This window comes from Lissotriton vulgaris, chromosome 2_2, assembly GCF_964263255.1.
Source record: "Lissotriton vulgaris chromosome 2_2, aLisVul1.2, whole genome shotgun sequence".
Taxonomy (NCBI): Eukaryota; Metazoa; Chordata; class Amphibia; order Caudata; family Salamandridae; genus Lissotriton; species Lissotriton vulgaris.
This window is the reverse complement of record NC_141688.1, coordinates 76124483-76150088: the sequence shown is the minus strand read 5'-3', so window position 1 is coordinate 76150088 and position 25606 is coordinate 76124483. Positions and strand designations below refer to the sequence as shown.

Sequence of the window (25606 nt, the reverse complement as noted above, 5' to 3'; positions counted from 1 at the left end):
CCGCCAATAGGATTGCTATTTGCCGGCTCCATTGTCAATCTCCTATTCTTTCTTCCTATTTGTGTATGGCATGCATTTGTCAAGCCTCTTTTAGTGTTTATCCCTCCCCAAGAGCAGGGACCTAGTACAATATCACTCCACTAGATACCATTACAGCATGTATTTATCTAATTACTTTTTTTTGTTTGGAAAGTAATTAATAGAATTGGTCCTGTTTTCTTTTGAGGTTGAGTTATTTTTCTTTTGAGGTCGCATTTGTGCCCTGTATTTTTGATCAAAGCCATCTCCACTGCTCACTCCATGTTGCAAAGCCCACGACTTCCCCTCCTCCTCTGACAAACTTTCATCTTGTCATTCTCCTTGTACATCGGCTTCAGTGTGGGATACATTGCAGTAATTTCTTCCATTAATCCTCTGTTCACAAGCATTTCCCATTGTTTAAATAAATTATGTTTTATAGCTCAAATTATCCTTGTAGAGAGAAGCACTCACGGCCGTCTTTATACTAAATTATTTGGGCAGTTGAGATTTTTTAAACGGCAGATGCTAAATAATACAGCCTACTGGTAAGGGGTTAGAAGTGCTCTTGAGCCAATCTGATATGTTACCTCGCCTTTTTACACTGAGGGAAAGTATTTAAAATGTGTGGTCAGTGCGAAATCGTTAGTGTTTCAGAAGCTCATTATATTGTGTTTGCAGTGCAGTTTATGTCAGGCACATCCTTCTTAACATTAAACAAAAGATTGGTTTTGAGCGCGCAGCCCGTATCCTTACAGATGCCATGGATGGGTGCTTCTAAGCTGCTTATTATATTGATGGCGTTTCCTGCTCTACAGAAATTGAAAACAGGCAGCTGTTGCCGCCATCAAAGCATAAAGTAGTCTTTTTTTTTATTAAACAAGTGTTCATTTCTTCTGCTTGCGCAAAATAAAAGAGTTTTCGCACATTATGTCTTAACATGATGTGAACAACTGACAGCAAGTGATAAGCGTGCCTCCTTTTCACAACTCATCTTTTGTGAAAAGCTGTGTTTTGATACATTTGTATCTAGGTTTTAATTTGCAATTCTATGAATGTTACCACATCAGGCTAATTTCAGATATGCCTGTTTACCTTCTCTGTCCCCCACTTTCCCAGCACAATTGTTCTCAAACAGGACTGAGCGAGCTACCCTTAATCGCAATACTCCCCTACCCCAGCAGAGCCCACAGCGAAAAGCTTCAAAGCAGTGATAAACCCAAACGCCTGAAGCAGGTGTCATCTCATGACTCAAAAGCTCTCTCAGGGGAGGCATAATCAGGAGGGTGAGAGGACAGAAAACAGAAACTACGTCATCTCAATCCCATGAAGGTTGCTCCCTCAGCAGTGCAGGAAATAGACAACACGCATTCAACTCCACATAATTCAACACACTGCCACACAATTAAGTGCCACACAATGTCACAACACACGAATCCACGCGGCATAGTTCCACTACTCACAACACATTTAAACATCTCATAATAACAGGCCACACAATTCAACTACAGACACTTCCACTCCACATCATTCCACTCCATGCCACATAATTACAAACCAATAAAATAAACTCCACATAATTCCACTCTGTTCCATACCACAAATAAAAAAAACTCCACAAAATTCCACTTCATATAATACTACTACTGAGATTCTTGATGCTGGGCCCAGGCAGAGATGGCGCTAGTGTGAGCATTCTTCTATCCAGTCGCCACACCACTTGCTGCACGCTGGAGCCTTGGTAGTCGGCGATCGACTAGCTGACCTGCAACTGACCTGCAACTTTGCTCCTCTCTGCAGATGTCTGCGTCAACGTCAGAGATCCAGACACCCTGTGCTTTTGTACAGGCTCTGAGCAGTAAAAGCTCACAAACCTGAGTCTTCATTTCATTGCGCCTAACCTGCTATACTGGGAGCACCTTTATCTAGGGGCAGACTGCGACAGCTGTAGCTGACTGTGCCTGAGCGTGTCTCAGGCTGCTGGGCAGAGGTGATAGAGCCAAGGAGGTGGCGCTGGCAACAACGTGCTGGAGCAAACAAAGCATGACGACCCAGGGACAGAAGATCTATAAGTTGAAAGCAGTTGCAAACCAAGTGGAAGCAGAGAAAGAGAAAATGGCAGAGAAAACGGATCCCCCTCCCAAAGGTAAACAAGATGTGGGAAATAGCAAAAAAAATGTGGGGAAGCCTGGAGGAACAAACCTGCTAAAAGAGAACGCTGTGGGAGGAACAGGGCTATCACCCTCTATTGCCATTCAATTTTCGGTTGTTAAGGGGCTGTCCACCTCTACAGATTTAAGCTCACCCTCCGGGACTTACTTTAATAACCCAAAGGTGACTAGCCAGAGGACTTTAGAGCAGGGGGCCATACAGCAGAATGCCTTGAACTTACAGGTAGTTTTGGATCACACTTGGAATGAGGGGGACAGTGAGAATGTGCCAGCACTAGTCCTGGAGTCTTCTACTGACACATCAGATGTTGCCACTGTTACTCCGGACAGCAAAGGTGCAGAAAAGACCTCCCGGGGGCAGGGGCATTGAGACTAGCAATTATACTGAAGAGAATGGCAGTCTTAGATCCACTGACACGCAGACCCCGGACTTAGTTGTTGAAAATGTTTTCTCTGCCTCTGATGGGTCCATGTCCGGTACTGAAAATTAACTTGCCAGCTCTACAGAAAGCAGCAAATTAGAAGATAACGAATCCGACACCACAACTAGAACTATTCAGCAAAAACAAAATCTAGAAGTCAAAGACATAGTCATTTGAAGTGGGACTACTCTGATTCACGTGGCTCATTTCCCTCGGGGGCCCCCATTCTCCAGCTTGAGGAGAGCCCACAGTTAACCATTGGATGTTTGACTAAGCCCTCCTTGGCCTCTATATTTGATTCCATTAAGCAGTTTCAAGAGGAAGTAAGATCTGATAGTCTTGCCGACAAGGGAGCTTCCAAAAAGCTTCAAGGTGGCATTAGGAAATTAAATAAGAGCTACACCGATTTGGCGACCCTGTCTCAATGGTTGAAGCACGGACCGAGTCTTTGAAAGCAGAAGTAACCCAAGTAAAGGATCAAGGAACATCTTATGCGGCCTATCTTACTGACAATGTCTAACCTAGAGGAGCAGGAAAATAGGCTGCGGAGAAACAACTTGGGGCTGTTTGGGATCCCTGAAGGAGTCGAGGGAGATGACCCCATAGGGTATATTGTCAAACTACTTTGTGCTGCCTTCCCATCACAGACTAGTTGGAATTGGGACCAGGAGGTTCAAAGGGCAACTCGATTTCCGTTTTATTTGAAGCAGAGCCTGGATGGCAGTAGCTTTGGAAATGAGAAACCTAGGGTATTTTTAGTTTTTGGGGGGAATTTCCTTTTGAGACAGCTGGGGTATGATCAGTACAGGCCGAATTACCAAAGAGAAGTTGTTGAATATAAATTTTCTCTAAACCTGACTTCTGCCATGCAACAGTCAAGCGTAGATGGCGATTGGGCCAACTGATAAACCCCTTTCAACAGCAAGGAGCCCATTTATACCTAATGAATCTAGCTAGATTGAAAGTGACATTCGAAGGCACGACCCGTTTTTTTTTGTCTGAAATCAAGCCTGGGAACATCTAAAAGACATTGTGGGGAGAAAAAGACTGAACTAAGCTAAAAATTCCCACTCGGTGTACCCGAATAATTCCTGCATTGGCTCTAACTGCTATTTTTTTCTCCTTCTCTTACTCTAAATACTTGTTTTTTGCTTTTGCCTTTTTAAACACTTGATTTTCTCACCAGCCAGACCAGCCAAAGCTTGTTGACTAATAGATAAAACGTTGGGTGGTTTGGTGAATAGAACTCACACATGCTCAACATCGTTCAGGGTCTCCCTGACTGCTTGTTTTTGGGGGCAGGAGGAGGGAGGGAAGTGGGGTCTATAATGTATGCAGTGGGGGAAAAAGTGTTGTTTTTGTTTAAAAATCTAGGTGGACACTTTTTTGGAGGGATTCATGAAATTTGGTACACACGAGGAAAGGCAGAAAAGCAGAGGGCAAAGTGAAAAAAAGAAAGAGAGAAAAGGAGGGGAGGATGGGACTGTAGGGATTACCGGGGGGGGACTTGGGGGAGGAGGGACTTAGGAAAACTAATACGAAACAAAAAGAGAAAAAAAAGAGGCGCTCTTGATAAATATACATTGTCAAGGCATTAAAACTGAATAATGAGCACGCTAAATAAACTTAGAATTGTCTCGTTAAACATTTGTGGTTTGAACGATCCGGCGAAAAGGCACAAAACTGCTCAGGTTCTGCAAACAATGTGGGCGGACATTGTCTGCCTCCAGGAGACACACATAGAAGGGGTCCAGAAATCCGTGCTGAACTCCCTAGGTTATAAAACTATTGGGGCAACCTCGCAAGGGGCCAGGGCTAAGGGAGTTGGGATCTTAGTCACAAATAAATTATCTTTAGTAGTTAACCAGGTAAAATCTGACTCTCTAGGGAGATCGGTGATCGCAGGATGTTCTCTTCCCCCTAACTTTATTTTCACTATCTATTTATGGAAGCAATCTATACGATCCTGGGATAATTAATGGAATAAATAAGGAACTAGTACACTGGCCGCTGCCTGTAATTCTATGTGGTGACTTAAACCTAAATCTGCCTAGCACTTGGAAACCTGATGAATCCTTAAATTATAGAGGCAGGAAACCCAAGGTTTTTGGGGCAGTACTAAACCTGATAAGCACTCATGGTTTAAAAGACATTTGGGCCCACCTGAAACCTGATCAAGACAGTTTTACCTTCTTTTCAGCTCCCCATTTGTCACTAGCCAGGCTTGATTATTTTCTAGTGTCATCTTCATTGGCTCATGATAGCTGCATTGATACTGCTCCCTGACTTTTGTCGGACCATAACCCACTTATTTTGAACCTAAAGGGATGGGGAGATAGAGGAACAAGCTCGAACTGGACATTTGAAAAAACACTACTACACGATAAAAACAATCGGGAACACATGACGGGTTGGATCCATGAGTTTCTGGAAATAAACACCGGGTCAGCTCCGATAATGGTCGTGTGGGACACATTAGAGGTAGGCATAAGGGGGAGATGCTCTGATTTTCATTCAGAAGGAACAAAAAAGAGAAAGCACAGGCTAATTCCCTACAAAACCAAATGATAAAAGCAGAAAATAAATTAACACAGGCTATCCAGTCAGGAACAGGAATAGAAGAAGCACAGACAATGGTAACCACTGCAAAGGCAGAGATGGGGACCATACTAGCGGAGAAATAGCTACAAAATGGTCCGCGTCTCGAGAAAGGCTATACGAATGTAGTGAGCTTATTAGTCATCAACTGGCTATCTCCACCAGACAACAGGCAACTGCCCATACAATCTCCTTAATCCAAACAAATTCGGAAGGGATAACCAACAACCCTGTAAAAACAGAGGAGGCTTTCAGGGAATTTTACGAGAAAATATATGCCGAAGAGATTATGAGGCCTATAGAACATAGAGAAGCCGAGATTATCGATTATCTGGAGGCAATACCGGTAGCGGAACTCAATAGTGAAATTCGCAACCAAATGGAAATCTCTCCCGCCTGGGAGAAAATTGCAACAGTACTAGGTAGCCTTTCAGACGGTAAAGCAGCTGGAGTGGATTGCATTCAAGTTGAATTTTATAAAGTTTTTTCACAGCAAATAAAAGATCTCTTCACAGTCGTGGTAGTCTATATTTTTAACGGGCCTCTCCACCGATCTCTTGGTCAATCGCAAAGATCGTAATATTCCCCAAAAAAGACAAATCACTTCCGGAGATGCCATCATATAGACCCATAACCCTTATCAATACTGATTCTAAAATATTTTCTAAAATCATTGCATCTACATTAGCCACAAATATTGAACCACTTGTCTCCAATTGGCAGCATGGGTTCATCCCGAAAAAAGGCACCACAGAACATATCCGCTAGACCATCACCTTATTTGACGCCACTAAAGTGACAGGACGCCGAAAAAGTGTTTGATCGGGTCTCCTGGCAATTTGTATGGGCATGAGGCGGATTGGTTTTGGCCCTAGGATAGTGCAGGCATTACAGGCATTACATCAGAACCCCACAGCCAGAATATCAATTTACGGACACTTGACAGAACAGATAGGGATATCACGAGGGACGAGTAAAGGGTGCCCTTGCTCTCCGTTTTCGCCCTGTATATTGATCCTCCGATCAAAAGAATTGAACTAGCTTTTCGGGTAGCGATTCAGCGACAACTAGCAGAAAAATGGCTCCTCATAAGGGCAAGGAAAAGAAGGAAGAGCAGGTCATCAGAATGGGACCTCAAGTTGCAGAGGGTAAAAATGTGTTTGGAGTGTGCCATATATTCACTACCTTCAACGACACTTTTGTCCATGTCATCGATCTGTCTGGCAAGGAAACCATTTGTCGTGTGACTGGTGGAATGAAAGTGAAGGCTGACAGAGATGAATCCTCCCCATATGCCGCCATGTTGGCAGCTCAGGATGTGGCCCAGCGATGCAAGGAGCTTGGCATCACCGCCCTTCATATTAAGATACACGCAACAGGTGGAAACAGGACCAAGACACCAGGACCAGGTGCTCAGTCAGCCCTAAGAGCCCTGGCCCGTTCTGGAATGAAGATTGGTCGTATCGAGGATGTGACTCCAATTCCCTCCGACAGCACTCGCAGAAAGGGTGGTCGCCGTGGTCGTCGTCTGTAAATTTAGTTTGTCAAATAAAAAAAAATATAAAGCCACAAGAATTGAACTAAACCCTGAAATAATTTCAGTGAGTAGGTTCGGCACCGACACGAAGATCATGGCCTATGCCGATGACCTTGCCATAATTACTCCGGAACCCAAGACGGCCATTAGGGCTTTGGAACGAGAAGCCCGAGAATTTGGCAAGATATCTGGATATGCCCTTAACAAAGCAAAAACACAGATTGTCTCAAATGAGAAAATAAATTGGGTTGACCAGAGAGTCACTCAGAAAGCCAAATACCTAGGGGTGATATAGTTTCAGATCTGGACCTAATAGTAAAAGAAAATCTGACCCTGCTAGCAGCCGAAATGAAGAAGTCACTCAAAAAAATTAACAACCTACACCTGACAATAGTAGGGAGATGCAATGTTGTAAAGATGACCTTTTTCCCCAAACTACTTAATTTTTTTAGGACAATCCTTTAGAGTTTAACAACAACATACTACATGTATTTGAACAAATCTTCTCCCAATTCATTTGGGCCTATTCACAGCTGAGAAGGGCTTTAATTTACTCTCTCTACCTAGAGACAGAGGCGGTGGGCTCTCCCTAATATAAAACTGTACTATTGGGCTGCTGCTATGCAATCTAGCTATGAGCTATTGCACGATCAACACGTTGAAAACCCTTCAGGATTGCCATCTCCTTATACATTACTGCTGGGGGAAAGTGTAAGAGGTTGTCTCTGGTGTCAGCTGGAATTGGCTACTACAAGCGGGTCAGATTTAAAACTTTGACGAATGCTTATAGGGTCTTCTTCAAAGTACGTAAGCTGCTTGGACTTGCCAAACTAAATCACTATACCCCTATCAGAAATAATATTAATCTACCGCTTATTTTCAAAAACGCATACCTTCAACAGTGGTGTCAAGCCGGCATCTTTAAAATGGATGATGTGATTACCTCCGATGGTATATGAGTGACCCTTCAAAACTCTTAAAATTCGCTATAATCAGAGCAACAATCAGTTATTTCAGTATCATGCTATTGCAGGCTACTTAACAAACAAGGCCGGTGGACCAGCAGGGTTCGCACAGATAGACCTTATAGAAAAATAACTCGGGCCCAGCCTACCACGGATAGGAAGTATTTACTTAATGCTAAATGAACGAAGGCCCGACGACATGAGTAAAACAGACGAAAAGTGGCAGCTGAAACTGAATGTACCACCTAACACCTTCTGTCATGCCCTAAGCCTTGCACAAACCCATCTACTGTCACCTACATTGCAAGCACAATTTTATAAAACAGGATACTTCTTATACATAACTCCTAGCAGGATTGCTAAATGAGGAACCGGCAGCGGAACAACCTGCCCGAGATGCGCCGAATACAGTGCAAACTCAGTGCATATGTTTGCCACGAGCTCAAAGCTAGAACCATTATTGGAAAAAGTACAGCGGTTTTTGTGCTGAGTTCTATTGTTAGATATCTAGCTCACACCACCCACTATTCTGCTAGGACTGTATGATACGATTGATCTGAAAACAGGGGGTGCTTTACTGTTTGTGACAATGACTATTCTTAGGATCTTTATTGCTTCATATTGGAAAGATCCAAATCCTCCCAATTTTGTCCAATGGCAGGCTCGACTGTTAGCTACCTACAAACTGGAAAAGGATATATATGCCAAAAAAGGCAGACTTGCAAAAATAAAGGGGCTAGTGATCTGGGACCCCCTAACTAGGTGGCTTAGTACACTGAATTACAGTAACTGTTTTTGTGTTATCATGATGTCCTTATGTTTTCCTTTCTTCGCCCCTCTCTCTCTGCCTCCTTCTCTGCTTTCCTCTCCCCCCTCTAGTCTTCCCCTCCCCCTTGGCTCTCCCTTACATATATTCTCAGCTGCTCTGCCGCTGTTTCTTCTTCTGCCAACACAGCTTTTTTTCTTTTTTTTCTTTTTATACAGGATATTAGTTTAAATATTGTTAAGTTGATCCTCCATTAATTTGTTGACTCCCACTGCTTGTAATACTCTTTGATAACTTTGACGGACCTGGGGGGTGATGGGGGTGACTTTGTCAGGGAAAAGATGTAATTGACTCTGTAATCTATTGTTTAAATAAAAAATAAATTTTAAAAAAAACATAATACTACTCCACGCTACATAATGCCACTTCACTCCAAACCTTAAAATGACACTCCATGCAACACAATTCAACTCCAGATAATTCCACAACACATAATTACACTCCAACCTATATAATTACACTTTATGCCACATATTTACACTCCACATATATCCACTCAATTCCAAAACACATAATTACACTCCACAAAATCTGCAACATAACACATAATTCCACAACATATAATACCGCTCCACATCATGCAACATATTTCCACTCCAGACCATGCCACATAGTTCCACTCCACATGTTACATAATTCCACACACCACACAATTCTACACAACATATTTACACCCTACACCATGCCACATAATTCCCCCCTACCATGCCACATAAATCCACCCAACACCACACCACACAATTCCACACTACACAATTATGCACAACATAACATATTTACACTCCTCAACATACAACTCAATGCAACATAATTCAACTCCACATAATTACACTCAACTCAACACCACATAAATACACTCCACATAACTCAGCTCTATGGCACATAGCAACAATACACATAAATACACTCTGTAGTAACGTAAGACACGGTCTAGTGTCTCGGTTCCAGTGTAACCATACACCTAACACCCACCCACCACCAGGCATCATAGGTCAGATGACCCTGGCTAATAAAAGGGGCTGAGCGCACGTGCTCAGGGCCCATTACCCATCCCCAGCCACTGTGTCCGTGTCTGATTGCGTGATTGTTCACTAGAGCATAATGAGGTCCTAGCGCCCCCACCCCAATCTCCACAATGGCGACGAGGCGGAGCTGTGCCCAGCGTGCCATAGCCACTTGAAAATTTTGGGGAAAAGGAGAGAGAGCTGCTGCAGGGCGACGTCGCGCCCCTCCCCTCCCATACAGGATTGGCACTTGCCACCGAGAGGCCCGCAGGGCGTGTACTGAGCCCCAGGCCTGTATGCTGAAGAGCGGACCGACCGGAGCCCACCCGCGTGGGCCGCAACAGTGACCCCACCGTGAAAAGCGAGCCGAGCGGAGCCCGCCCGCATCGGCCGCGATCGAGCCGCAACTGACTACCTGCCGCGAGGTGACCAATGCGGAGCCTACCCGCATGGTTGAAGACGCCTGCCGTGCAAAAGGTGAGCCCAGGAATGAGGAAGGGGACGCGGGGCTACGCTATACAGAGGCGCAACCCACACTTGATGAGGCCCGTGGGAGCCCACCCCACATCGAAGACCAAGAGTGATAAGTGACCCCGAGTGCTGTGGAGCAGAGTGGAGCCCACCCGCGGCACCCCCTGTCCCTGCCGCGCAGCATGTGAGATGAGGCTGTGGCAGCGGGGTGAGTGTGCCCGCAACGTGTGAAGAGCTGCCAGGCACTGTTGCATTACAAGCGGAGCCAACCCGCCGTGGCCGGAAGAGAAGGTATTGCGGCGGCCAGCTAGCGCCGCCAGGGAGCACACGGACAGCGGAACCCACCCGCAGGCGCCGGGAGAGACTACCGAGCATCTCCCCCCTCGGTGCGGCGAGAGCTGAATGTGGCTGCCGCGGAGGGAAAGAGAAGGTTTGCTACCACCAGGAAAAGCGCCAGACCGACGAGAGCCAGCGGGAGCTCACCCCGCTGCTTCCAGCCCTGAGGTGAGGCGCGGAGAGGCTGACGAAGCAAGGCCAGCGAGAACCCACCTCGCTGCACCCAGAGGAAGCAGGTGCCGACTCCCCCGCTGCGCAGGGCGAGTGATTAGAGGCGGCGGCGAGGTAGAAGAGCCTCAGGAAAGTGCCCGCAGCGTGTGGAGAGCTGCGGGGCACTAACAAACGAAGCGGAGCCCACCTGCGAGGCAACCAAGCAGCCTCAACCTCCAGGAGCCCCGAAGCAGGCCCTGGATGAGTCAGGGACAGAGCCAGATGAGTGTTCGAGGCCTGCAGTGTTGAGAACATGTTGAGGCTCGTGCATCACGAGAGAAAGAAGACACTGCCATCGTGTGGCCATTCCTGATATTGCACCCAAGAAAGAAAGGCAGGGTACAGGACAATCAGCTCTGCAACGGAGGAACCACACGTCTGCAGCAAGGAGACCAACACGTGCACCTTGCCCGGGGCAAGTGACACAGCTGGCTAGGAGGAACAGCCAAGCCCCACCCAGACAGAAGGAAAGGCAACCCTTAACAGGGGGGACTGCCAAGTGCCCAAAGAAGTGTGACGAAGGGCTGCCAGGCCAGAGAGAAGCCACACCGACAAGTGAGTGCGCAGGAGTGCACAAGGACTCTACACTGGTACCCGGACTAGCACAGCACTGCGATGCGCAGGACGCGCTAGGAGTGAAGAAACTCCCAGGAGAAGGACGACGGAGCACTGACACAGACCACTGGACGCACTAAGCCAAACGGAGACCAACCAAAGGCGGAGCGGCACCTGATGGCCACAGGTAGTCGTTACACCGCAGGAAGAGAAAGGAGCACCACCACAAGACTCCCCACCAGGCAAGTGCGACACAGAGGTAGCGCCACGACCGCCAACACTGCTCCAGGGTCCCAGAAGAAAAGCAAGTACACCTGTGACGTAATGGGAATGACCTGCACACGAAGCAAGAAGGAGTGGTGACGTAGCCCTCCGCAGCTAATGAATGACCAGAAGAGCGCGGACAAAAGCGCGCCAACGCTACAGCACCGGAACGGAGCGAACAACGACCAAACAGAAGATAGCGAAGCGTGAGGACTCATGCAGAAGACCACCCCGTCTGGTCACGAAGGAGAAGCCGGCCACCCAGATGGTCGCCCCACAAAGCTGACCCCTCAGACGGTCGCACGAAGAATTCAAACAGTCACATGACGTGACGCACCCAAGAAGTCGGCCAGCCAGATGGCCGCACCAAAAGCCGACCCACCGGAAGCCGCGAAAGGAGGTGACCGAAGCCATGGTCAACAAACCGTAACACAGCAAGTATCCCGTAAGAGGACCGAAGATAGCCTGCCACCATCGGCAGAGTGGACCCGCCAGAGGTCCAAGAGGTTCGAGCACAAAGACAGTCCACGAACAGTTACAGGCGAACTTCAACAACCACAATTCAACATTCAAGTCGGAAGAGAAGATCGCAACGACCGGTCTAGTCGCAGACGTGAAGGGGACAGTGTCCGTGAACCAGTACAAGGCGTGAGGGAAGCAGGCGGAGTGCACGCTGCCTGGAGAAGTCTGGTTAGAAAGGTGAAGACAGCAAGATGGACGGACCGCGTTGCGAACAGGAAGACAAGAAGAAGTCTGAGTGGCACGTCTGCCACCGCCACAGAAAGAACAAGGGAAGAAGGCTGAGGGGCATGTCTGCCACCGCCACAAGAGGTCTGAGTGGCACGTCCGCCACCAGCGAAGAGAAGGAAAGGAGAAGAGGTCTGAGAAGCACGACGACAGGAAGATAACAGAATGGAGTAGAACCAAGAGGAGTGTGGACCAAGACACTACGACACACAAAAAGGGGAAACACCGAGGAGAACGTGAGAGGTGCACGACAGTCCACACGCACGACCGGGATAAGTAACATCGCTGGAAGCGAGCATCCTCGTGCGCACTCGACAGTCATCCAGAAAGGACAGAAGCGAGCAGGTCGGTCTGTTGGCAACACGCACCTCTGGGATGGAACGGACATAAGGGCCGCGGAAATCCAGGGGCAGAGGCCTCAGGGACACCGGTGGCAGCGGGTCCCACAACGAGAGACGGACTGTTGCAGCTCACGCTGAAGATCCTGGAAGACCGAAGGTCGCACACAACGGAACCAGTGCCAACAACAACTGTTTCAGGTGGAGCTTCGGGCACGGAGAGAGGGCCCGTAGCGACGTCCTTCAACACTTTGGAGCGACATGGCGGCACGTCCTCCGGTCCAGTGGGAGCCTGGCAGAAGGGCCTCCGGGTCGTCCAGTGAGAGGGGACACCCACGAGAGAGGGGTATCCGTGAGAGAGATAACCTGCAGCTGAAGATCCTGTCAGGAACCAACACCAGTTTGAACCAAGTATTTTGACCAGGACGGTCCAGCGGAAAGCAACACACTCGAGACCTGCTATTTATACCTCAACGCGTTCACAGGATGTGAAACGGAGAGAGAGAGACTGTACAGCCCACTTACAAGCCGCAAGTCTGCCAAGGCAAGAAAAGACACCATTGCCAGCAATAGAAGTGACCGGCAGTGCAGAAGACTATGTGGGAGTCGTTGTGATCTGAGTTATGGGTTTTGTGTGAACTCTATTTTCTTTCCCACAGGTTGGACTTTAGTTAGTGTCATTTTATTAACTAAGGTTGGGAGGGATGTAGTAACGTAAGACACGGTCTAGTGTCTCAGTTCCTGTGTAACCATACACCTAACACCCACTAACCACCAGGCGTCATAGGTCAGATGACCCTGGCTAATAAAAGGTGCTGAGCGCACATGCTCAGGGCCCATTATCCATCCCCAGCGTCCGTGTCTGATTGTGTGATTGTTCACTAGAGCATAATGAGGGCCTAGCGCCCCCACCCCAATCACCACACACTCCATACATGCCACATAATTCCAATTAGTATTTCACACGCCACACAGTACCACGCAACACAATTCAACTCCATACATTTCCATTCCACGTCACATAATTCAACTCCACAACACAATTCCACAACAGACCACATACATCCAATTCACGCCACAGAATTCCACATCATGCAACAAAATTCAACAGCACACCATATACTTCAACTCCACTACATGCCAGCACACAACACAGAATACCATTCAACATAATTACACTCCATGACACACAAACCCACTCTACATAATCCCAGTACACTCAATACCACATAATTACTATCCACATAATTCCACTTCACAGCATGGCACATAATTCCACTGCACAACTCCACTACACACCATTACACAAAAAACCATTTAAATCCAACCCACATAATTCCACTCCACGCCATAACACATGGCTAAAAGGCATTGCCATTTACGACCCCAATAGCTCTTGGATTGCCAAAACCTATTGGCTTTTTTTCAGACATCCCGCTCTCCATGTTACTTCTTCCCTCCCATTTTCCATGTTACTTCTGACCCACGCCCTCATCCTGCCGTAATAAATGATGCAGCAATACAGGCTAAATCATTGCACGTTTTAGTAAAATGTTAGACATGCTGCACAACCACACTGCTGTTCAACACAGCTAAAATCGGGTAAAAAATGTAGCTCTCGCAGAGGTGAGGGTTATTGGCTTTGCCAATGCTTGTTAATTAGTTGAGCCAAAAATAAATGCGCAACTGCCAGCCCAATTATATTCTGTTTGAGCCGGAATAACAATTCCTGGCAAGCTTGCCGCAATAGTGTATCACTTTTTCCAAAACCTCCATACCTATTTCCGCTCTAGCTCTGCGTTAAGAACACAACTACCTTTTCCCACCCATTCCCGTAGCGCATCCGTCTCCATAGAACTACATTTCCCTTGATGCACAGCGAGAAATGCGTCCCTTCCTTTCTCCTCTGTGTCAGCCAATAGGTGCCCAGGTGCTGACCAAAACAGTAAAGCTGCAAGTTTCAGGTATTGATTTTGGTATTTTCTTCCCCCGTGGGTTGTTGCAGAGAGGAGGGTGAAGGGTGGTAAAGCGCCCAGAGGGTCGCGGGCACAGTACAGAAGTTCTCTAGCCAGGCTCCTTGTTTCTTATGTATATCTAGCCAGAGCACGTGTGTGTTGTGTAAGTAAATGGGAGGAGACTATAGTGATTTAGGAAGTTGCGGAGGAAGCCCGGGTCTGCTGCTTGAGCTGTGGGTTATTACGGGGATGCAGGAAAGGGGCGGATAGCTAAAAGAGTGGTTGGTACATTCTCAAAGGAGGCAGACAGTTTGGGGCATGGGTGGTAGGGGAAGATGGTGAGATGGAGTCTTATGAGTAACGAGCTATTAATGGGGGGAGTGGCAGTGATAAAGTTCCCAATTCTCATACTAAATGGGCATTCTACTTTCTGAGATTGCCAACCACTCCTTGCTAAAGTGACCGTCGGTGAGTAGGCGGCGCTGCGACAAAAACGAAACGGACGCTGTGTTAAGCGTGGACCTGGAGTGAGGACACATGCGCCTAGCTCCTATTTATTAACAAGGTCACTGCCAGGTTATCAGCTACTTCTGTGTAGCAGTTCAAAGCCTTGCATGTAAAACTCAGAGTTAAACTTTTTGAGAGTACAATGAAGCAGCAATGTCTGTGTCATGAGATAAATGTTATAAGCTAACTCTTTATTTCAAGTATTCAGAAATGCTGTTACACAGTGACAGTACTATTGTGCTTTTGTGCTAGTCTACATATGTACGGCAAGAGTCGGGCTCTTCTATTCCCAGCCCAAAGTAGCTCTAGCCCCATTATGTGTGACACAGTCTGCCAGTCCTGACTTTTTACCGGAATTATATCACATTGCACTCTGGGTCTTGTTCTTTTGCTTTTTATATGTTTGGTTACAAATTCAGTACTTCCTATGAAAGTGTGTCACAGACCAACGACTGCATTACACCCAGTGCTGGAAAGTAGGGGGAATCCGCCGGATCCTTGACCCCCCCCCCACTACTTCCCCAGAGAAACATGATGAGTTTGTCCTGGTGTCATATGCAGACACTAGTACATAATTCAGCTGTGCACGCATGATGTCTATTCAGTTTGGTGCTGCTACCTGCAGTCAGTGAGGGGCTTTCTTATTTTAACATTCAGCTAGGAGCAAAATAAAAGGCTGATTTAAAGGGCCATCAGCTCACCTGTAGTTCAAGTACAATTCTGGCTGGGATCCATCTGGAGCATAACACGTAGACCCCAATGTAGTGGAAGGAATCAGAGGCTCGCAGCTTATTAGCACTTCACAAGTACTTTAAATAATCTATTGACAACTCGATTTTAACTTTGTTCAACTCCTTACGTAACTGATGTGCTTGACCTCTAAAAATTCTGTTTTTCTCTGTCTGTATAAGTAATTACAAAATTATTGATTTAAATGCCACTTTTTTAATGTAATGCTTTTTATAGCACTACTCATTCTAGTTTAGGATGTCAGAGAATTTACATCACACACAGACACTAAATCACACAAGTGTGTAAATCAATGTACGGGGAATGTTACGTAAGACAATGAGGATTATAAAGTGTATGAGTCGCATATCATCCATACTTGTAGACGTCATATGCTAAGAGTAAATGGTCAGTAGAAACTCAAAACCTGTATATAAGACGTAACATAGTGGTTGTCTATACTAACAAGACTTTCTTACTTCCTAAAGGAACCCAATCTTAGAATAATTACAGATTGAGAAAAAAAAACAATAAAGATCTAAACCCACGATTTACAGTTTGCCTGCAGCTCCTTGATGTTGTTAAATTTATCACTATGCTATATCAGGTTTGCAACCTATGAAGTGGAAATAACAAAATGATCTCAGTGTCAAGAGCAGTAGCCCACTTACATATCTTAGTAAAATATAAATCCGTGATCTGGATGTTAAACGATGTGCTGTGAAGCAGGCACATTAATCCTCTATGCCATTTTGAGTCGAAACTGTGACTAAACAAAACACCTAACTCTCCCAGAACTGTGTTAACCACTAGAGTTATCTTACCGCTATTATAATCACCTCAAAATTGCCAGGCAATGATCTCTGCAGCATGTGTCTTAATCCTGTACGATATTTTATAAATACAGTCTTTCTGTGACCAATAAAGTAATCTAGAACAGATTTCCTGTCTCATATGTCCTCCGTTGCAGATTTCTTTGCAGCAGATTTCTTTATTTTATTTTAATTGTATATGTTGCTGTTAGGCTGTTTTTCCAGCTCTGTCCCTAATGATTCCAACCCTTTTCTTCTGCTGCATCTTGACCGCTTAGTACGGTGTTAGAAATGGAGTTTCTAGTTGGTAGACATATGTACCTTGTCCAAGTAAGGACTCCTTCTCTAGTCAGGGTAAGTGTAGTACACACTAAAGGTTTACCTGTGCTCACCCTCTGGTAGCGTGGGCTAAAGAACAGTGATGGATTAAACCCAGACCGTTTGACTGTGTGTGAGTGTTTGATTGATTCAGATGCTCCGTCCATCACCACCCCCTTTTGTACCGCTTTTGGCCGCCATAAGTGTGGCAGGGTATGCTCAGACGTGAGTCCCTTGCTCACTTTGCCACTGGATTCAAGCAAGCCGGGCTGAAGACGGCTGGAATGCCAGAAACCGGTCCTCGGAAGCTTGTTTCCGGTCCAGGGAAGACATGGCTTGGCAGTTCGGGCTGGACTGTTCCCATGAGGCACAGGGTCAGACTGATTTGCATATAGCCATGTCTGAACTGGGGTGGCAGAGTGGGCTAAAGAACGGTGATGGATTAAAACCAGATCTTTTGACTGGGTGTGAGTGTTTGATTGATTCAGATGCTCCGTCCATCACCACCCCCTTTTGGCCGCCATAAGTGTGGCAGGGTATGCTCAGACGTGAGTCCCTTGCTCACTTTGCCACTGGATTCAAGCAAGCCGGGCTGAAGACGGCTGGAATGCCAGAAACCGGTCCTCGGAAGCTTGTTTCCGGTCCAGGGAAGACATGGCTTGGCAGTTCGGGCTGGACTGTTCCCATGAGGCACAGGGTCAGACTGATTTGCATATAGCCATGTCTGAACTGGGGTGGCATAGTGGGCTAAAGAACGGTGATGGATTAAACCCAGATCTTTTGACTGGGTGTGAGTGTTTTAATTGATTCAGATGCTCCGTCCATCACCACCACCTTTTGTACCGCTTTTGGCCGCCATAAGTGTGGCAGGGTATGCTCAGACGTGAGTCCCTTGCTCACTTTGCCACTGGATTCAAGCAAGCCGGGCTGAAGACGGCTGGAATGCCAGAAACCGGTCCTCGGAAGCTTGTTTCCGGTCCAGGGAAGACATGGCTTGGCAGTTCGGGCTGGACTGTTCCCATGAGGCACAGGGTTAGACTGATTTGCATATAGCCATGTCTGAACTGGGGTGGCAGAGTGGGCTAAAGAACGGTGATGGATTAAACCCAGATCTTTTGACTGGGTGTGAGTGTTTGATTGATTCAGATGCTCCGTCGATCACCACCCCCTTTTGTACCGCTTTTGGCCGCCATAAGTGTGGCAGGGTATGCTCAGACGTGAGTCCCTTGCTCACTTTGCCACTGGATTCAAGCAAGCCGGGCTGAAGACGGCTGGAATGCCAGAAACCGGTCCTCGGAAGCTTGTTTCCGGTCCAGGGAAAACATGGCTTGGCAGTTCGGGCTGGACTGTTCCCATGAGGCACAGGGTCAGACTGATTTGCATATAGCCATGTCTGAACTGGGGTGGCAGAGTGGGCTAAAGAACGGTGATGGATTAAAACCAGATCTTTTGACTGGGTGTGAGTGTTTGATTGATTCAGATGCTCCGTCCATCACCACCCCCTTTTGGCCGCCATAAGTGTGGCAGGGTATGCTCAGACGTGAGTCCCTTGCTCACTTTGCCACTGGATTCAAGCAAGCCGGGCTGAAGACGGCTGGAATGCCAGAAACCGGTCCTCGGAAGCTTGTTTCCGGTCCAGGGAAGACATGGCTTGGCAGTTCGGGCTGGACTGTTCCCATGAGGCACAGGGTCAGACTGATTTGCATATAGCCATGTCTGAACTGGGGTGGCAGAGTGGGCTAAAGAACGGTGATGGATTAAAACCAGATCTTTTGACTGGGTGTGAGTGTTTGATTGATTCAGATGCTCCGTCCATCACCACCTCCTTTTGGCCGCCATAAGTGTGGCAGGGTATGCTCAGACATGAGTCCCTTGCTCACTTTGCCACTGGATTCAAGCAAGCCGGGCTGAAGACGGCTGGAATGCCAGAAACCGGTCCTCGGAAGCTTGTTTCCGGTCCAGGGAAGACATGGCTTGGCAGTTCGGGCTGGACTGTTCCCATGAGGCACAGGGTCAGACTGATTTGCATATAGCCATGTCTGAACTGGGGTGGCAGAGTGGGCTAAAGAACGGTGATGGATTAAACCCAGATCTTTTGACTGGGTGTGGGTGTTTGATTGATTCAGATGCTCCGTCCATCACCACCACTTTTTGTACCGCTTTTGGCCGCCATAAGTGTGGCAGGGTATGCTCAGACGTGAGTCCCTTGATCACTTTGCCACTGGATTCAAGCAAGCCGGGCTGAAGACGGCTGGAATGCCAGAAACCGGTCCTCGGAAGCTTGTTTCCGGTCCAGGGAAGACATGGCTTGGCAGTTCGGGCTGGACTGTTCCCATGAGGCACAGGGTTAGACTGATTTGCATATAGCCATGTCTGAACTGGGGTGGCAGAGTGGGCTAAAGAACGGTGATGGATTAAACCCAGATCTTTTAACTGGGTGTGAGTGTTTGATTGATTCAGATGCTCCGTCGATCACCACCCCCTTTTGTACCGCTTTTGGCCGCCATAAGTGTGGCAGGGTATGCTCAGACGGGAGTCCCTTGCTCACTTTGCCACTGGATTCAAGCAAGCCGGGCTGAAGACGGCTGGAATGCAAGAAACCGGTCCTCGGAAGCTTGTTTCCGGTCCAGGGAAGACATGGCTTGGCAGTTCGGGCTGGACTGTTCCCATGAGGCACAGGGTCAGACTGATTTGCATATAGCCATGTCTGAACTGGGGTGGCAGAGTGGGCTAAAAAACGGTGATGGATTAAACCCAGATCTTTTGACTGGGTGTGAGTGTTTGATTGATTCAGATGCTCCGTCCATCATCACCCCCTTTTGTACCGCACCCTCAGGTAGCTTGGCACAAAGCAGGCTGGCTATACTCAATCAATCACTCAATCAAGAAATTTGTATAGCACGCTACTCACCCGGAGGGTCTCAAGGCGCTTGGGGGGGGGGGGGGTCCGCTACTGCTCGAACAGCCAGGTCTTGAGTTGCTTCCTGAAAGAGAAGAGGTCTTGGGTAAGACGGAGGTAGATGGGGAGGGAGTTCCAAGTCTTGGCTGCCAGGTAGGAGAAGGATCTTCCTCCCATGGTGGCTCTTCGAAAGCGTGGAACGGCGGCGAGGGCGTGGCTGGTTGATCGTGGCTAGCGGGCGGGAGTGTAGAAAGTCAGGCGGTTGTTGAGGTACCTGGGGCCCGAGTGGTGGAGGGCCTTGTGTGCGTGGGTGAGGAGGCGGAACGTGATTCTCTTGCTGACGGGGAGCCAGTGCAGGTCTCTCAGGTGTCCGGAGATGTGGCAGTGTCAGGGGATGTCCAGGATGAGTCGTGCGGAGGCGTTCTGGATGCGTTGTAGTCTTTTCTGCAGTTTGGCTGTTGTTCCGGTGTAGAGGGTGTTTCCGTAGTCCAGTCGGCTGGTGACGAGTGCCTGGGTGACCGTCTTCCTGGTTTCGGTGGGGATCCATCGGAAGATCTTTCGGAGCATGCGTAGGATGTTGAAACACGATGATGAGACAGTGTTGACTTTTCTGGTCATCGAGAGGGAGGAGTCCAGGATGAAGCCCAGGTTGCGTGCGTGGTCTGTTGGTTTGGGTGCGGCCACCAGGAATCGTCCCAGGCAGAGGGTGATGATCCACAGATGAGGACTTCCGTCTCGTCTGAGTTCAGTTTCAGGCGGCTGTTCTTCATCCACTCTGCTACGTCTTTCATCCCTTCGTGTAGGTTGGTTCTGGCGGTGGTTGGGTCGTTGGTGAGGGAGAGGATCCTGTGGGTGTCGTCGGCGTAGGAGATGATGTCAAGGTTGTGTTGGCGTGCGATGGCTGCGAGGGGGTTCATGTAGATGTTGAAGAGGGTGGTGCTGAGTGATGATCCTTGTGGTACGCCGCAGATGGCTTCGGTGGCCTCGGATCTTAACGGGGGGAGGCGGATTCTCTGCGTTCTTCCGGTGAGGAACGAGATGATCCACTCCAGTGCCTTCTCTTGGATTCCGATGTTGCAGAGGCGTTGTACTAGGGTGCGGTGGCAGACAGTATCGAACGCTGCGGAGAGGTCCAGGAGGATGAGGGCCGCTGTTTCCCCGTTGTCGAGCAGGGCTCGGATGTCGTCAGTGGCTGCGATGAGGGCGGTCTTGGTGCTGTGGTTGGCTTGGAATCCGGACTGGGAGTGGTCGAGGGATCCGTTCGTCTCGAGGAAGGCGGCAAGCTGTCTGTTGACGGTCTTCTCGATGACTTTGGCAGGAAACGGGAGGAGTGAGATGGGGCGGTAGTTCTTGAGGTCGGTGGAGTCTGCTGGTTTCTTCAGGAGGGCGCTGAGTTCGGCATGCTTCCAGCTCTCCGGGAAGGTGGCGGTGTTGAAGGAGGCGTTGATGATGTCTCTGAGTTGGGGTGCGATGATGAAGTCGGCCATGTTGAAGACGTGGTGGAGGCATGGGTCGGTTGGTGATCCGGAGTGGATGGTGTTCATCGTGTGGATGGTTTCTTTGGTGCTGACCGGGGTCCAGGCGCGTAGGGTGGTGGTGGGGGGCGTTGGTTCTGTGGTTGGGTGCGTGGTCTGTTTGCCGAAGCTGTGGTGTATGTCTGCGATCTTGCTGTGGAAGAACGAGGCGAGTGAGTCGCAGAGGTCTTGTGAGGGAGTGATGTTGTTGTTTCAGGCGCTGGGGATGGAGAGCTCTTTGACGATGTTGAAGAGTTCCTTGTGCTTTGTACGTTGTTGTCTAGTCGATTCTTGAATGCTGACTTCTTGGTGGTGTGGATCAGCTGGTGGTGTTTGCGGGTGGCGTGCTTGAGGGCGGTCATGTTGTCTGTAGTCGGGTTTTTTCGCCAGGCTTTCTCGAGGGTACAGCAGTTCTTCTTGGAGTTCATGAGGTCGTCGTTGAACCAGGAGGCTTTCTTGCTTCTGGGCCTGCTGGAGTGGTTTTTCAGGGGTGCGAGGTCGTCAGCGCAGTTGGTGATCCACTGTGTGAGGTTGTTTGCTGCTTGGTTGGGGTCCGTTGATCTGGCGGGAGGGTTCTGGTTCAGTGATGTGATGAGCTGGTCGGTGATGATCTTGTTCCAGCTCCTGCGGGGAACCTGTTGCGGGTGGTGGTGAGTCGTGGTCCTTCTGAAGCTGAAGTGGACGCAGCTGTGGTCTTTCCAGTGAAGTCCGGTGGAGTGGCTGAAGGAGATGTACTTGCTGGAGGAGAAGATTGGGTCAAGCGTGTGTCCGGCGTAGTGGGTGGGGGTGTTCACCAGTTACTTGAGTCCGAGGTTGGCGAGGTTGTCCAGCAGGGTGGTGGTGGTGTTGTCGTTGTTGTTCTCCAGGTGGAAGTTGAGGTCCCCTAGGAGGATGTAGTCGGAGGAGGCGAGGGCGTGCGGGCTGATGAAGTCTGCGATGTTTTCGCTGAATTGTGTGCGAGGTCCCGGGGGTCTGTAGATGAGGGTGCCTCTGAGTGTGGTCTTGGGGTCGGTGTGTATCTGGAATTGAAGATGTTTGGCGGCTGTGAGGGTGTCGTCGGAGTTGGTCGTGATGCGGATGGTGTTCTTGTGGACGATGGCGATGCCTCCTCCTGTCTGGTTGACGAGGTCCCTCCGGGTGATCTTGTATCCGTCCGGGATGACAATGGCGATGTCGGGCGCTGAGGAGGCGTTCATCCAGGTTTCCGTGAGGAAGGCGACGTCAGGAGATGAGGTGTCGAGCAGGTTCCATAGTTTCACGGCGTGTCTGTGGACGGAGCGGGTGTTGAGCAGGATGCACCTCAGGGGGTTGCTGTTGGTGCTCGGCTTGGTGGGTGCGGGTGTGGTGCAGGTCCGGATGCAGGAGAACTTGCAGGGTTGGCAGGTGAAGGGTCCGTGGGTGCGTCCTGGGGTGGCTCGGTGGCAGCCGTGGGTCCGGCCGGTGTTGAGTGCGTTGAGGTTGGCGGCGTTGTATGTCCGGCGGGTGGGATGGCTTCTGCTGGGTCAGGGGGTCTGGCGCTGGGTGCGGTCCAGGCGCAGACGGGCTTGCCTTCGGTGTGCCCGCTGCGCGTGAACACTGCGCATATGTGCGTACTCTGCCATAAGTGGAGAGTGGGGTGGGGGGGGGGGCGGAGCGAGGGTGGAGCAGCTGGCAGGCGGGAGCGGGGTGGCGAGTGGGGAGGGGAGCGGTGATGCTGGAGAGAACGGGGGTGAGGCTGCGGGAGAGCAGCGGCAGGGAGCGGGGTGGAGCAGCGGCAGAAACGGCGGTGGAGGCACAAAAACAATCAGGGGCACAACAGTGGACGATGCAAACGATAAAGATACAATTACAGGCACAATACTGAGATCAGGGGACAGGGGGCAGATACTGGCAGCGGCAAGCGGATCCCAGGCACACTCAGGATGGGCCACGCTGCGGGAGGAGCGACCGGCTATGACCAGATCAGATCAGGTCAGGTCACGGAAGAGGCAATGTGTAAAAAAAAAAAAAATACATAAAGCAAGCACACCAAACCCCAACCCATATCTACCTGGTTAAAACAAGACCGAAACGACAAAAATCCAACATTCACAAGTCAAGATAATAATCATTAAAGATTAAATCAAAATTGCAATGCTTAGAAGTCTAGAGCTCCAATTGGGGCTATCTGGTTCTGCGTCAGTACCTTGACTGCATCGAAAACCATAAACAGGTCGTCGGACCTTGGACTCGGCGTCAGAAACCAAGGATGCAGCGTCGCGCAGTGGAGGTGAGGTGTTGGTTCCTGAAGGCGGTGCAGGGTCATTGTAGCTAGGACCTCTAAAGAACGATGTATTGCACAGAGGAGGTAATGCATTGGTTGCAGGTGCAAGACATTGGTTCCACAAAGCGATGTGGCATTGAGGCAACTTTGATGTCGAGAGCGCAGTGCGTTGATTCCTTGTCGTCGGAGTCAAACTGCTGGGCCCACGACGCTGCGTCGCTCAGTAATTACACAGGATGCTCCTGTGTCGGGACGGGACACCACAGACATTGGTGGCGGGCGTCTTGACTCGCGATGCAGCAGTTTGTAAGAGGCGCTGCAGCAAGGTAGGGGCTGTTATGACATTGCAGTTGTTTCATTGCTCAAGCGGTGTCTGCAGCTTTGTTGCAGGCAGCAGCGATGCATTGATTTCACAGAAAGCCGCTGGTTCTGACTGGCGCTTGTTGTCGATTTTCTTGTTTTTTAGCACCAAATTCACTTCCAAGGGCTCAGGTCTGGCAGGTCGGGACTCACAGCAGAGGAGCTGGTTGCAAGATGCAGGTGAAGGTTTTGATATCCCTGAGATTTCAGCAAAAGGAGGCAAGGTCAGTAAAGACCTTGGAGAACTTTTGGAAAGCAGGATGCAGAGAGCAAAGTCGAGTCCTCTAATTCCCAGGCAAAAAGCAGCAGGCCAACAACAGCAAAGCGAACAATAAACTGGCAGTCCCTCCTGGCAGCACAACAGCTCTTCTTCCTGGCAGAATGTGCTCAGTCCAGAAGTGTTCTGAGTATATGGTGTCAAACTTCCAGTACTTAAAACCATTTCAGCCTTTGAAGAAGAGAGACTTAAAAAAACAAGATTTGCTTGAATCCAGCAGCTATTGGCATTATAAATGACAGTGCCTTTTATTTCGGTTTTAAAAAATGAAAACAAACAAAAAAGGTATTGTCGTTTACAATGTCAATAGCTCAAACTAGCGTAAATGCGAGACCTACTGCATTGCAAATGCTTGTTAAATTCTGCTGCAAAGAAAATGGCTATGAGGACAAATGTGATCTCTTTTGGCTTAATTGGTCACAAAGAGGATGAATTTTGAAATATCTAGAAGGGTTAAGACACCTGCTGCAGAGATTTGTGTGTGCTCAGCAATTTTCAGGATATTATAATAATTATAGCTTACTCTATTGGTTAATTCAGTTCCAGGAGAGTTGTGTGGTGTCCAGTTTTGACTTATAAAGTGGCCTTTAGGCTTAATGTTTCTGCTCTAAAGGCACATCATGTAACATGCAGATCACAGATCTGTATTTATGTGAATAAGTAAGTGAGTTACTGATTTTGAGGCAGGTCATATTGTTATTAGACTCCACATTTCATGACTCCGCCTGGTATGACTCCATACCCTTTCCTAAGCCACACCTTGACCCCGAATGTATGAGTTCCCGGAGTCACTTTTTTCCAGTTAACGCACTGGTCACAAGCAAATATACATTGAAGACATATCAAAAGCTTTGTTTCCTAGAAATGTCGACCTCAAATGATGGCGACATGTGCGCGGGCAGCACGCCAGGCTCTCACGTAAATTATCACAGATGTTTCAACTCCTCGTGCTCATTTTCCAGCCTTTGTCTTTGAGAGGACTGCCGGCAACAAGTGATAAAAGCACTATAGAGGCGGTGAATGATGTCCGCTCCTGCCTCGCTTCATTCTTGAATACTTTGAATACATGACACCAACAGCGAACACCGAAAATAAAAAACATAGGGCACATTTAGAGTCCGCAAGAGAATTGACAAGTCAGAATAGGGAATAACGTGTGGTTAGTATTTGACGTGCGATTGCCTTTTCCAACCTGTTTCATCCCCTCTCAAATCTTACCAGGTACTGACTGAAGAATACTGGTTCGAGAAAACATACTGGGTCCAAGTGCAATTTCCACCTGTCTTGGAATACAAATAGGAGCGCAAACACTAAGGGAAAACATATTCGCCACCGCGAGGCTCTTAAAGAGCCGGACAGTAAACTCTAATTACTGTCACAACACTAACAACAAGCTGTCTGTGGAGCCAATGGGGGACGGAAAGTGAAAGCTCGCGAGGCACATACAGTGGGAGCCAGAGAGAAGACGCCATGCGGGCGCGACGGTGGGAGCGTGTGAAGCAGAGGAGACGCCATGCGCGTGCACATCGGA

The 25606-nt window shown here is 48.6% G+C and overlaps 1 protein-coding gene and 1 pseudogene across 2 annotated transcripts in view; both read left to right on the top strand.

Annotated features, from left to right (window-relative positions):
* The first annotated feature begins 6265 nt into the window (after positions 1-6265).
* On the top strand, positions 6266-6774 carry LOC147729027 (small ribosomal subunit protein uS11 pseudogene; annotated as a pseudogene).
* Positions 6775-14370: 7596 nt separating this feature from the next.
* NEIL1 (nei like DNA glycosylase 1) overlaps positions 14371-25606 on the top strand; it is a 165263-nt gene continuing 154027 nt past the window's right edge. Inside the window, exon 1 of one of the 2 annotated variants that reach the window (XM_086959312.1) lies at positions 14371-14426. The gene's annotated coding sequence lies outside the window, so the exon portion shown is untranslated. The remainder of the gene's footprint in view (positions 14427-25606) is intronic. The other variant, XM_086959313.1, reaches the window with a different exon arrangement.